We start from the raw sequence: 12013 nt of genomic DNA on the forward strand, positions 1-12013 counted from the left end.
CATGCAAATTCGAACATTTTAATATTTGAGTCACGATTTAAAAAAAAACAAAAACACACTTTTCTCAGCTCTATTTCCCACATTACGGAAGCATCAGGGAGTGAGAAAACATACTTGTGTGCTGCAGTGGGCCTCCCAATAATGCCCTGAAGCTATGACATCTAGCAGGCTATCATACCTTGTACAGTGCTGGACAGTACCTGAGCCATCACATATCAGAAGTTCACAGTGGAACACAGTGTACGGCAGAGTTATTTTCCATCTCCACAGTCAATGGGTAAGTTTCATTTCTGTAGACTGTAACCTCTTATGGTCAGTAGGGTCCTTACTCTCTCTTGCCTGTAGACTGTAACCTCTTATGGTCAGTAGGGTCCTTACTCTCTCTCGCTTCTGTAGAGCGTAACCTCTTATGGTCAGTAGGGTCCTTACTCTCTCTTGCCTGTAGAGCATAACCTCTTATGGTCAGTAGGGTCCTTACTTTCTCTCGCTTCTGTAGAGTGTACGTTGTTATTGTCAGTGGGGTCATTACTCTCTCCTACCTATAGAGTGTTGGCTCTTATGGTCAACAGGGTCCTTTTTCTCTCTCTCCAGTAGAGTTTAAGCTCTTATGGTCAGAAGTCTTCTCTCTCCTCTCCTCCACTTGTATTTTCCAACAAATTACAAGCATTTCAGCATTGAAATATATGAGAATCTATTCACCACAAATTAAATCTTCGGAAAATTTTGGTTGAAGTTTGGCAAATTAAAATTTCAAAAGATTTACAATACTCATCTCTACTTTCAACATCAGAGCTGGAATACAGACTATTAGGCCCAAAATGATGTGATGATTTTCATTTATGTCTCCTCCCTCCTGATCTTTATCAGGAGCATTATTATTAGTGGGAAAGGCCAGAACAACATCTCAATGAATTAAAAAAAGCACCCATGAGGTCTGTTGTGATGAATACCAAAGCATAAAAGGTTGACCTTAACGTGGTCTCAATCTTCTATTGACAAAATAATCTGCTGAGATGTAAGGAAGGAGCTAGAAATATCAAGGTTTTATGAAAGGACAAAGATTTTATGAAATCCTGAACACAATCGCCTGCAGATTATCTGCGGATTTTATGCAGATTTTGTGCGGATTCCACCTGTATTTTTACACCTGCGGATTCCTAATATGGAATAGGTGTAAAACATTGCGGAATCCGCACAAAGAATTGACGTGCTGCGGAAAATAAACTGCTGCGTTTCTGCGCAGAATTTTCTGCAGCATGTGCACTGCGGACTTGGTTTTCCATAGGTTTACATGGTACTGTACAATGCAAGGAAAACTGCTGCGGATCTGCAGGGCCAAATCCGCTGCGGATCCACAGCCAAATCCGCAATGTGTGCACATACCCTAAAGGTCTCCAGCACTGAAACAGTGGAGTGCATGACCCATTATATCTATCCACCTTTTCTGGGACTTTAAGGAGGAACTGCAGTCTGATTGTGGCACCGCAGGAGTTCAGGTACCATAGCGGTATTGCCTTCCTCTCGGGGAGGGTAATGCCATGCCTGGAGACAGGAGGAATCCCTTTGGCAGGTAACCTTACATGCAACACATTCTGACTCCAGGCCAGAAGGGGGGAGCTCTACACCTGACTTGACGGGAGCTGCTCTCTCTGGTCGGGAGGATGAGTCAGTTGCTAGGCAGTTGCTAGGCAGACAAACAGACAGTTGACAATTGGTAGCAGATAGTGAAGGAGAACAGAGGTAATTAGGAGCTAGAGAGAGACTGCTACTGGGCCTCTCGAAGCTGAGTGCAGAAACCGGTTACCGATAGCCTGAGGCTGAGGGTGACTGCAAGCCCCACGACAAAACCGGAGGGCAGGAAACTAAATGGGACTTGCCTACATAATACCTGAGGTACAGCAGCAATCAGAGTCCAGAGTCACCATGAACAGAGACCCAAAAGAGTCAGCTCAAGTTGCTTACTGTGCAGGTAGAAGAAAGAGAAGTAAGAGGGCCTTGTTAGAGAGCTACAGGCAGCAAGGGACCACAGACCAGCGCATAGGGGAAGGCTCCCAAACTGACCTGTCAAGGGGATTTCCACCTGTCTTCAGGCTGCCTGTACTCCAGCTACACCTGTTACCGGTACCCTGGACTGAGGCTGAATATCATCTCAGTAAACCAGGTAAAGACTGAAACCCTGTGTACTCCAATTATTTGCGACATTTATTAACCCTGCCAAACACACTGGGAGCCCTGGGGACCCCGCTTCACCTGTGGGAAGTGACATCATCTTTGCTGTAGCAACATCACCCCCAGAGGACCCCTTTTAGCAGCGTCAGTCACCTCTGACCGAGAACCACAGGTGGTGTCACGAACTTTCCTGATTTCAAAAACCCCTTTAACCCCTTCACCCCCGGAGCTTTTTCAGTTTTTTTGTTTTCCTTTTTCGCTCCCCTCCTTCCCAGAACCATAACTTTTTTATTTTTCCATCAATATGGGCATGTGAGGGCTTATTTTTTGCGGGACGAGAAGTACTTTTGAATGATATCATTGGTTTTACCATGCCGCGTAACAGAAAACGGGAAAAAAATTCCAAGTGTGATGAAATTGCAAAAAAAAAGTGCAATCTCACACTTGTTTTTTGTTTGAATTTTTTGATAGGTCCAACAAATGCTAAAACTAACCTGCCATTATGATTCTCCAGGTCGGTACGAGTTCATAGACACCTAACATGTCTAGGTTATTTTTTATCTAAGTGGTGGAAAAAAAATCCAAAGTTTGCAAAAAAATAAAATTGTGTGATTTTCCGATACCCGTAGCGTCTCCAATTTTCGTGATCTGAGGTCAAGTGAGGGCTTATTTTTTGCGTGCCAAGCTGGCATTTTTAATGATGTCATTTTGGTGTAGATATGTTTTTTAGATCGCCCGTTATTGCATATTAATGCAATGTCACGGCGGCCAAAAAAACGTAATTTTGGCGTTTTTATTTTTTTTCTCGCTACGCCATTTAGCGGTCAGGTTAATCCTTTATTTTTATTGATAGATCGGGCGATTCTGAATGCGGCGATACTAAATATGTGTAGGTTTGATTTTTTTTATTGTTTTATTTTGATTGTGGAGAAAGGGGGGTGATTTAAACTATTATATATTTTTTTTATATATATTTTTAAACACTTTTTTTTATAAATTTGGCATGCTTCAATAGCCTCCATAGGAGGCTAGAAGCATGCACAACTCGATCGGCTCTGCTACATAGAGGTGAAGTACAGATCACCTCTATGTAGTAGAAATGGTGGTGTACTTTGAGCGCCGACCACAGGGTGGCGCTCAAAGCAATCAGCCATCAACAACCATAGAGGTCTCAAGGAGACCTCTGGTTGTTATGGCAATGCACCGCTAACCCCTGATCATGTGACGGGGTTTAGCGGTGCAAGTACCTCCAGCTGCGCGGCCGGGAGCGCTAGTTAAATGCCGCTGTCAGCGCTTGACGGCAGCATTTAACTAGTTAATGGGTGCGGGCGGATCGCGATTCCACTCGCGCTCATTGCGCGCACATGTCAGCTGTACAAAACAGCTGACATGACGCGGCTTTAAGGTTGGCTCACTGCCGGAGCCCAACTTAAAGCAGGGGATCTGCCAGCTGATGTACTATTCCGTCAGCTGGCAGAAAGGGTTAAAGACTATCCCTTTAACTTGGACACCCAGGGCCACGGACCGGGTCGTTGCCACCGTGACCACCCCTTTAATTGCGACCGGACTCTGACGGGTGACTAATTTTTTATCCTGAACTTAGAAAAAAATAACTGATTTGGAAATGGTTTTCATAAAGAAAGTTTGGTATTTTGTTGTTGCTTGTCACCTGTCCCAATGGCAATGACAGCTATATTTCTTGTTAACTAGTGTATATTCTAGGAACTTAGTTTTAATATGACAAAGTGATGTCACTTTATACCACATGTCAATGCAGTTACACTAATTTTCAGGTACATTTACAATTTTTTATTCATGAGTTATATATACCCGAGCCAATGGAACGAAACCGCGCGCTCTATTCAGCCACGTCCACTAGATTGTCACGTCAAGGACGGTCTCTGATTTGGCTCAATACAAGTGAATGGAAGGAGGCCAAAACCACTGGCATAAGGGAGTGTACAGTATAACTTGCACATATCATCTGTTCCCGGGTCTGAAACCGGAGAATCCCTGAAGCGCATAATGTATGTCCTGGGAGATTCGTATTACAGAGTAACTGCAGACTTATCTGTGTTGACTGGACAACCCCTTTAAATACAGACTTTTTCAAATGTATCAATGTCTTTCACCACGTTTCTACAACAAAACAATGCACACTGCTTTGCCATCTTACAATGAAGTTTTGCACTGTTGGTTTCACCAGTCTTCCTCTGAACATATAGGACTAATTTCAGTCAGTATATACATGTATATATATATATATATATGCTATGTGCAAAAGGAAAAAAAAAGAGCATGAACCGCACATCCCAAAATCATACGTTGATCTAAAGCCGCTAGGCAAAAATTTAAATACTGAACATGAGGTTTTCAGTTTAACATTCTGATCAGACTGTATGAAGCCCACTGCCCCTTCACGGCAAACCTCGTAGTGGGTCCTAACGCCCTAACGGAGCGGAGCCGTGCGGCGACCACCGCCGCAGCGGCCATGCACCAGCAGGGCGGACGGCCTGTTGCCCCACAGCACCCATGCTGCGAGACTGAGCCCCCAAGACTCCAGACCGCGCCGCCCCACCAGCACAAAGCCACAGCAACAATGGCCGCCACACAGCACCAACACCAAAATGAAAAGGAGTATTTAAACTCACCTTCCTCCAGCTCTTCAGTGAGAGCCAAAATGGGCTAGACCCCTTACTTTGCAGTCTCCTGCTAATTAAAATCACCTGAGCCAAATGGGAGGAGTGCTGGTCCAAAAAAAGAGACAAGTACATGCTATGTGCAAAAGGAAAAAAAAAGAGCATGAACCGCACATCCCAAAATCATACGTTGATCTAAAGCCGCTAGGCAAAAATTTAAATACTGAACATGAGGTTTTCAGTTTAACATTCTGATCAGACTGTATGAAGCCCACTGCCCCTTCACGGCAAACCTCGTAGTGGGTCCTAACGCCCTAACGGAGCGGAGCCGTGCGGCGACCACCGCCGCAGCGGCCATGCACCAGCAGGGCGGACGGCCTATTGCCCCACAGCACCCATGCTGCGAGACTGAGCCCCCAAGACTCCAGACCGCGCCGCCCCACCAGCACAAAGCCACAGCAACAATGGCCGCCACACAGCACCAACACCAAAATGAAAAGGAGTATTTAAACTCACCTTCCTCCAGCTCTTCAGTGAGAGCCAAAATGGGCTAGACCCCTTACTTTTTTTGGACCAGCACTCCTCCCATTTGGCTCAGGTGATTTTAATTAGCAGGAGACTGCAAAGTAAGGGGTCTAGCCCATTTTGGCTCTCACTGAAGAGCTGGAGGAAGGTGAGTTTAAATGCTCCCTTCATTTTGGTGCTGGTGCTGTGTGGCGGCCATTGTTGCTGTGGCTTTGTGCTGGTGGGGCGGCGCGGTCTGGAGTCTTGGGGACTCAGTCTCGCAGCATGGGTGCTGTGGGGCAACAGGCCGTCCGCCCTGCTGGTGCATGGCCGCTGCGGCGGTGGTCGCCGCACGGCTCCGCTCCGTAAGGGCGTTAGGACCCACTACGAGGTTTGCCGTGAAGGGGCAGTGGGCTTCATACAGTCTGATCAGAATGTTAAACTGAAAACCTCATGTTCAGTATTTAAATTTTTGCCTAGCGGCTTTAGATCAACGTATGATTTTGGGATGTGCGGTTCATGCTCTTTTTTTTTCTTTTTGCACATATATATATATATATATATATATATATATATATATATACTATTAAGCCACCGCCTTGACTCTGGCATTGGACAATGCAAATTGGGTATTCCCGACATGATAATGTGTGTTGGGCTGTTGTAGAGTGGAGGAAGACCGGAAGAGACCAGAGACTGAGAGCAATGGCATAGCGTGGTGGGTCAGAATGAAGCATTTTAGATTCATGCAACTCTAAATTTTTTGGTAAAATTTGAGGCAATTTTTTTAGGATTTTTAGGCTTGAAGTTGAAATGATCTCTAAAAGGGTTAAAAATGACACATTTCCTTGGTATCTTCCGTGGATCATTAATGCTTTGGGTTTGTGCTGCAGCTAATGGCACTGGGAACATATCCCAGATAGAAGAAAGAGTGGATTCAATGAAATTTCAACAAATTACTTATGCAAACATAACGCCATCTGTAAAAAAGCTGAAATTGATCAGAAAAAAAACATCAAAATCCACAACAGACTACCTCAAAAGGTGCAAGTTGTAGGTTTTACAATGACCCTCACTGACTCCTGCTCTGAACATCATTGAAAATCTGTAGCTAGACCTCAAAATAGCAGTACGTGCAAGACACCCTAGGAATCTCACAGAAATGAAGTTTGCAAGGAAGAATGGATGAAAATCCCTCAAACAAGAATTGAAAGACTCTTGGCTGGCTACAAAAAGTGTTTACAAGCTGTGATACTTTCAAAAAGGGGTGCTAATAGGTACAAAACCATGCAGGCTGCGCAAACGTTTGCATTCGCCCACACTAGCACTAACATGTCTATGGCTACACTTATTTTAATTTTTTCCAAACTGCATTGCAGTCACCGCTGCGCCCGTGACTGCCATGCACTCCTATGGCCTTCATACGCCTCCATGCACATCCTGGGTAGAACACACAGTGACCCCTACCTGAGACATCAGCCACTGCTTCACCACTACAATCACAGCTATACCTGTGACTGCAATACCCCCTCATGGCCTCTTGTGCGCATTCAGGAGAGCACAAACAGCAACCCCTACCTGTGACATAGGTCAATGCCTCACTATATATATATATATATATATATATATATATATATATATATACACACACCCATAGATTTTTTTTCCCTAAAATGCTAAAGAAATGTGTCATGTTTAACATTAGGCCCTTTAGAGAGCATGGCTTGCATGTGCACCAGACTCTTAACATGCAAAAATACATTTGCATCCTGACTACATATAAAAACACATATGATATATAGGGGTATGTAATCATAAATAAGTGCCCAGACTGACTGCTCATATACACAATACACTCCCTACACAGTCACACAGTCAAACTTATAGTGCACAAGCTGCAATATATGCTAACTAGTGATGACCGAGTGTGCTCGGGTTTCCCCCAGCATGCTTGGGTGATCTCCAAGTATTTGTTAGTGCTCGGAGATTTAGTTTTAGTCGCCACAGCTGCATGATTTGTGACTGTTAGACAGCTTGATTACATGTGGGGATTCCCTAACAATCAGGCACCACCAACATTTACTCAGGCTGGCTAGCAGCTGTAAATCAAAACAAAATCTCCGAGCATTAACAAATACGCGGAGAACACCCAAGCGTGCTTGGGAAAACCTGAGCAATGAGTATACTCGCTCATCATTAATGCTAATCAAAACATATGGCTCTTACCATGGACTTGAGCCTGTAGTATAGGTGTAATACAGTAGGCTGCATGGGGAGTAGTGCTAGAGCTTTGGCGTGGTATAGCGTGAAAATAGCAATAGCAAAGCAGAAGTAGTAGGGGCCAAATTGTGTAAAGTGGACACACCTTGATATCTGCAAATACAGGCTAGATAGGTTTAATGAAAGAAGAGTAGTTTTAATGAGGTACTACCCCTTTCCTTTGCTGAACACAATTTATATGGCAGCTAAGTTTGATGAACTTTTGAAGCTCATGTTTTATTCTGTTGATGTGAAGCTTTTAAAGCTGCAACAGAAGTCACTGCTACACAAAATAAATAATAATAAGAAGAAAATAATCGTATTGGTTCCAAAATTCTGCTCAGGAAGTTTTAATGCGATTTGTGATGCTATTCACCACTCATAGACAAGTCATGAGGCTGGGGAGTCAAATGTACCGGGGTCAGATACTAAGAGAGCATGTTGTAAACTAAAGGGAAAAGACAAATGCATAGTCACATCACGGTTCAAGGTCAGAATACCAGTAAGATAGCAGACTGAAGCAATGGGGCTAGACAAATGAATGATCAGATTAAGGTCCTAGGACAGGCAGCAATAGTATAAAAAAACAGAGCATTGAAATTCAAGGCAAAGATACCACTGAGCACATGCTCTGACTGGCAGAGATCAGGGACTGAAAGCTTGGTTAAGTAGCTGGGTAATTACTTAGAACAGGGAACACCAGAAAGAAGCTCAGCATCACTCAGCTCATCCCTAACTCTTTACGTAACCCCTTTCTCATGTATAGCACTAAGGAATTAATGGTGCGATATAAATAATAATAATAATAATAATAATAATAATAATAATGATAATAATAATAAATAAATAAAGAATTCAAGAAAAATGTAAGAAAAGTAATCAATAATCATACCTGCGGTGCCGACTGTACACAGGACACACAACACACTGCACTGATCCAGTCTTCTCTCTTCTGTCTTCTGTACTTGGAGGATTTAAACAAGTGAAAACTTTACAAGTAACTCCACCCTGTACTTAGCCCTAGGAAGCTGTGATTAAATGTGCCAGTTCTCTGCCAATGGACCTTTGCGCAGAATAAAATAAACAAACTTTTTATAGATCTCCAACATGAAAACACTAAGAGTTCGTCAGCATAGTCGACAATAGCAATTCTGTCTGCACAGCTTTGTATTAGAGATTATTGAACCTTTTGAAATTCAAGCTTACCAGCTTCTTCCAAATATTTGCCTCACAACAAATTAATTTGCCACGAATCTCAGTTACTGCAAAGTTTCCAGTCACCCTATAATGACATGTATCGCATTCTGAGTACTGTACCCAACTGCTTTCAAAGTCATTAATGCAAGCACAGCCTTTAGTAACATCAGAGTGTCCTCAACATATACGGGTAGACTGTGGGAAACAAAGAGACTTTATGACAATGCCCTGTACTGTTGTACATTTTGGGGTATTTTTAGAAGGTAAAAATGGTCCAAACATGATCCTTTTTGGGGCAAAGCTGCCTGTTCACTGTATTAGTGTTCATCCTCTTGAGATGTATATGGAAAAAACATAACTTTTGACAAGTGAGGGTCCAAAAATTATCCCTATATGGAAAGTAACAATCGTTTTGTTATTTTGTTTTTTTTTTCTCCCCTTCTTTTGAGAGCAAGCATTTTTTATATATTTCTGTCAATATAGCCATATCAGGGCTTATTTTTGTGGGATTTGTTGTACTTTTAAATGGCACCATTGATATTACTATTTAAATTATTGGAAAACAAGAATAAGATTCTGAGTGCAGTGAAATTGAAAAAAAAGTGCAATTCCGTAATTTTTTTTTTTGTTTTTAATTTACCATGTTCACAATATGGTAAAACTGAACTACTAACATTATTCCTCAGGTCAGTATAAGTATGCAGAAACCAAACATTCAAAGTTTATTTTTCATTTATCTGGTGAAAAAATAATTCAGAAATTTGTAGGATAAAAACTTTTGTGTTTGTCGCCATTTTTCAAGACCCGCAGAGTCTACATTTTTTGAGATCTGGGTGTGATTTGGCTGAATTGAAGGTTAGCGCAACCTCCACCAGGGGGTGCTGGTGAGTGAAGAGAGGTTGCACACTCTCAGCATAGCAACACTGAGCAGCCTCACTGGTGTCACAGGTAACAAAAGAGTGGTCAGATGAGCAGAGTCAGAAACTGTCAGGAGTAGAGGTATCAGTGGTCACAGCATACATGAAGTCAGAGACAAGCGAGAAGTCAGAGCCAAATGGGAGCGCGGTAGCCAAAACATGAGATGTAATATGAAATCGAGGTAAAAGCCAGAAGTCAAAGCCAGTCGAGGAATGAGGAATCAGAGACATAAAGCAAGAGGTGGGGTTCAGAGATCAGGCCGAGTCATACACTTGAAACAACCACTAGATGGCAGCAGAATCACTGTCATCTATAAAGAAGCCTACCGCAGATAAAAATTCAAATCAATTTTATTGAAAAAACAACAAAATAGATCAAAGAAAATAACATATATCTAAAAAAGCTACAGCATATCTTCTGGGTGATACCCCATGGGAAGAACATGGGAAGCACATAGCAATATCCTCCAAAACATACGGGTACATATATGGTTAAAGCACCTGACCACCTATGATCCTATATGGGCCAGCATAAATCTAGGTGCAAAACGCATCCCTTCCTAAAATAGTAAAAGATCCATGTACATAAGCGGACAGAAATCCTAGTACCTACCCACTCTCCATATATCTAGAATGACATCCATATCTGTATGAAATGGAGAGAGGAAAAGTGTACATAAGTGCTCACCAAGTAAAGATATGAATAATGTACGTCCTCCCACATCTTCTTCCCAGCGCCCCGATGCGCGTTTCGCCCTGGCTTCTTCCGGGGGCATGTCAATACCCAGGCAGAGTGATTATTTATAGGGTCCCTGGACCAATCCCGTGCCGCCTGTCCTACACATACTGCCGTCAGCGAATAACCGTCAGTCTCCTGGCATGACCCGGCGGCGCATGCGCAAATCCGACCTACTCCGGAAACAATAGCTCTTCATAACAACCGCCGGGTGAACCGCACTGTGGAACACAAGCGGATACCACCAATGACGCTGTCTGAAGCACACGGAGATGGCGATCCGCGCATGGGAACAATCACAAGGAGACTGGGGAAGAATAAATCTATAAATAGATGAGTTCCCAGATGAGAGCTAAAACACATAAGGGAGCGGTAACCCTGAGGATAATATGACTCCCAATAGATGGATGAAAGGGACCCCATAAAAACTTACATATATATATATATATATATATATATATATATATATATATATATATATATATATATATATATATATATACACTCACTGGCCACTTTATTAGGTACACCTGTCCAACTTCTTGTTAACACTTAATTTCTAATCAGCCAATCACATGGCGGCAACTCAGTGCATTTAGGCATGTAGACATGGTCAAGACAATCTCCTGCAGTTCAAACCGAGCATCAGTATGGGGAAGAAAGGTGATTTGAGTGCCTTTGAACGTGGCATGGTTGTTGGTGCCAGAAGGGCAGGTCTGAGTATTTCAGAAACTGCTGATCTACTGGGATTTTCACGCACAACCATCTCTAGGGTTTACAGAGAATGGTCCGAAAAAGAAAAAAAATCCAGTGAGCGGCAGTTCTGTGGGCGGAAATGCCTTGTTGATGCCAGAGGTCAGAGGAGAATGGGCAGACTGGTTCGAGCTGATAGAAAGGCAACAGTGACTCAAATCGCCACCCGTTACAACCAAGGTAGGCCTAAGAGCATCTCTGAACGCACAGTGCGTCGAACTTTGAGGCAGATGGGCTACAGCAGCAGAAGACCACACCGGGTACCACTCCTTTCAGCTAAGAACAGGAAACTGAGGCTACAATTTGTACAAGCTCATCGAAATTGGACAGTAGAAGATTGGAAAAACGTTGCTTGGTCTGATGAGTCTCGATTTCTGCTGCGACATTCGGATGGTAGGGTCAGAATTTGGCGTAAACAACATGAAAGCATGGATCCATCCTGCCTTGTATGGAGCATCTTTGGGATGTGCAGCCGACAAATCTGCGGCAACTGTGTGATGCCATCATGTCAATATGGACCAAAATCTCTGAGGAATGCTTCCAGCACCTTGTTGAATCTATGCCACGAAGAATTGAGGCAGTTCTGAAGGCAAAAGGGGGTCCAACCCGTTACTAGCATGGTGTACCTAATAAAGTGGCCGGTGAGTGTATATATAGATAAATAAAGTGCATCAGTGAAGAAAATAGCTATAGTGCATATTACTATTTAATAGATATGTGAACATAAAGTGCTTTTTGACAAGGCTAATTCCCAGAGCATTTAAAATACAGGCGATAGTCCCATATATAAAAACCACCAATATATGGACTAAACACAGTCTCATAAATTATGATTAAAT

At 42.9% G+C, this 12013-nt stretch overlaps 1 protein-coding gene across 2 annotated transcripts in view; it reads right to left on the reverse strand.

Annotated features, from left to right (window-relative positions):
• The window catches only part of LOC143808717 (cytochrome P450 2K4-like), a 177264-nt gene that overhangs the window by 114983 nt on the left and 50268 nt on the right, over positions 1-12013 (reverse strand). The window contains exon 1 of one of the 2 annotated variants that reach the window (XM_077291649.1): positions 8464-8532. The exons of the other annotated variant lie outside the window; for it this stretch is intronic. The gene's annotated coding sequence lies outside the window, so the exon portion shown is untranslated. Of the gene's footprint in view, positions 1-8463; positions 8533-12013 lie in introns of those variants that run through there. 2 annotated transcript variants of the gene reach the window in all.

The sequence above is a fragment of the Ranitomeya variabilis genome, chromosome 2, assembly GCF_051348905.1.
Source record: "Ranitomeya variabilis isolate aRanVar5 chromosome 2, aRanVar5.hap1, whole genome shotgun sequence".
Lineage (NCBI taxonomy): Eukaryota > Metazoa > Chordata > Amphibia > Anura > Dendrobatidae > Ranitomeya > Ranitomeya variabilis.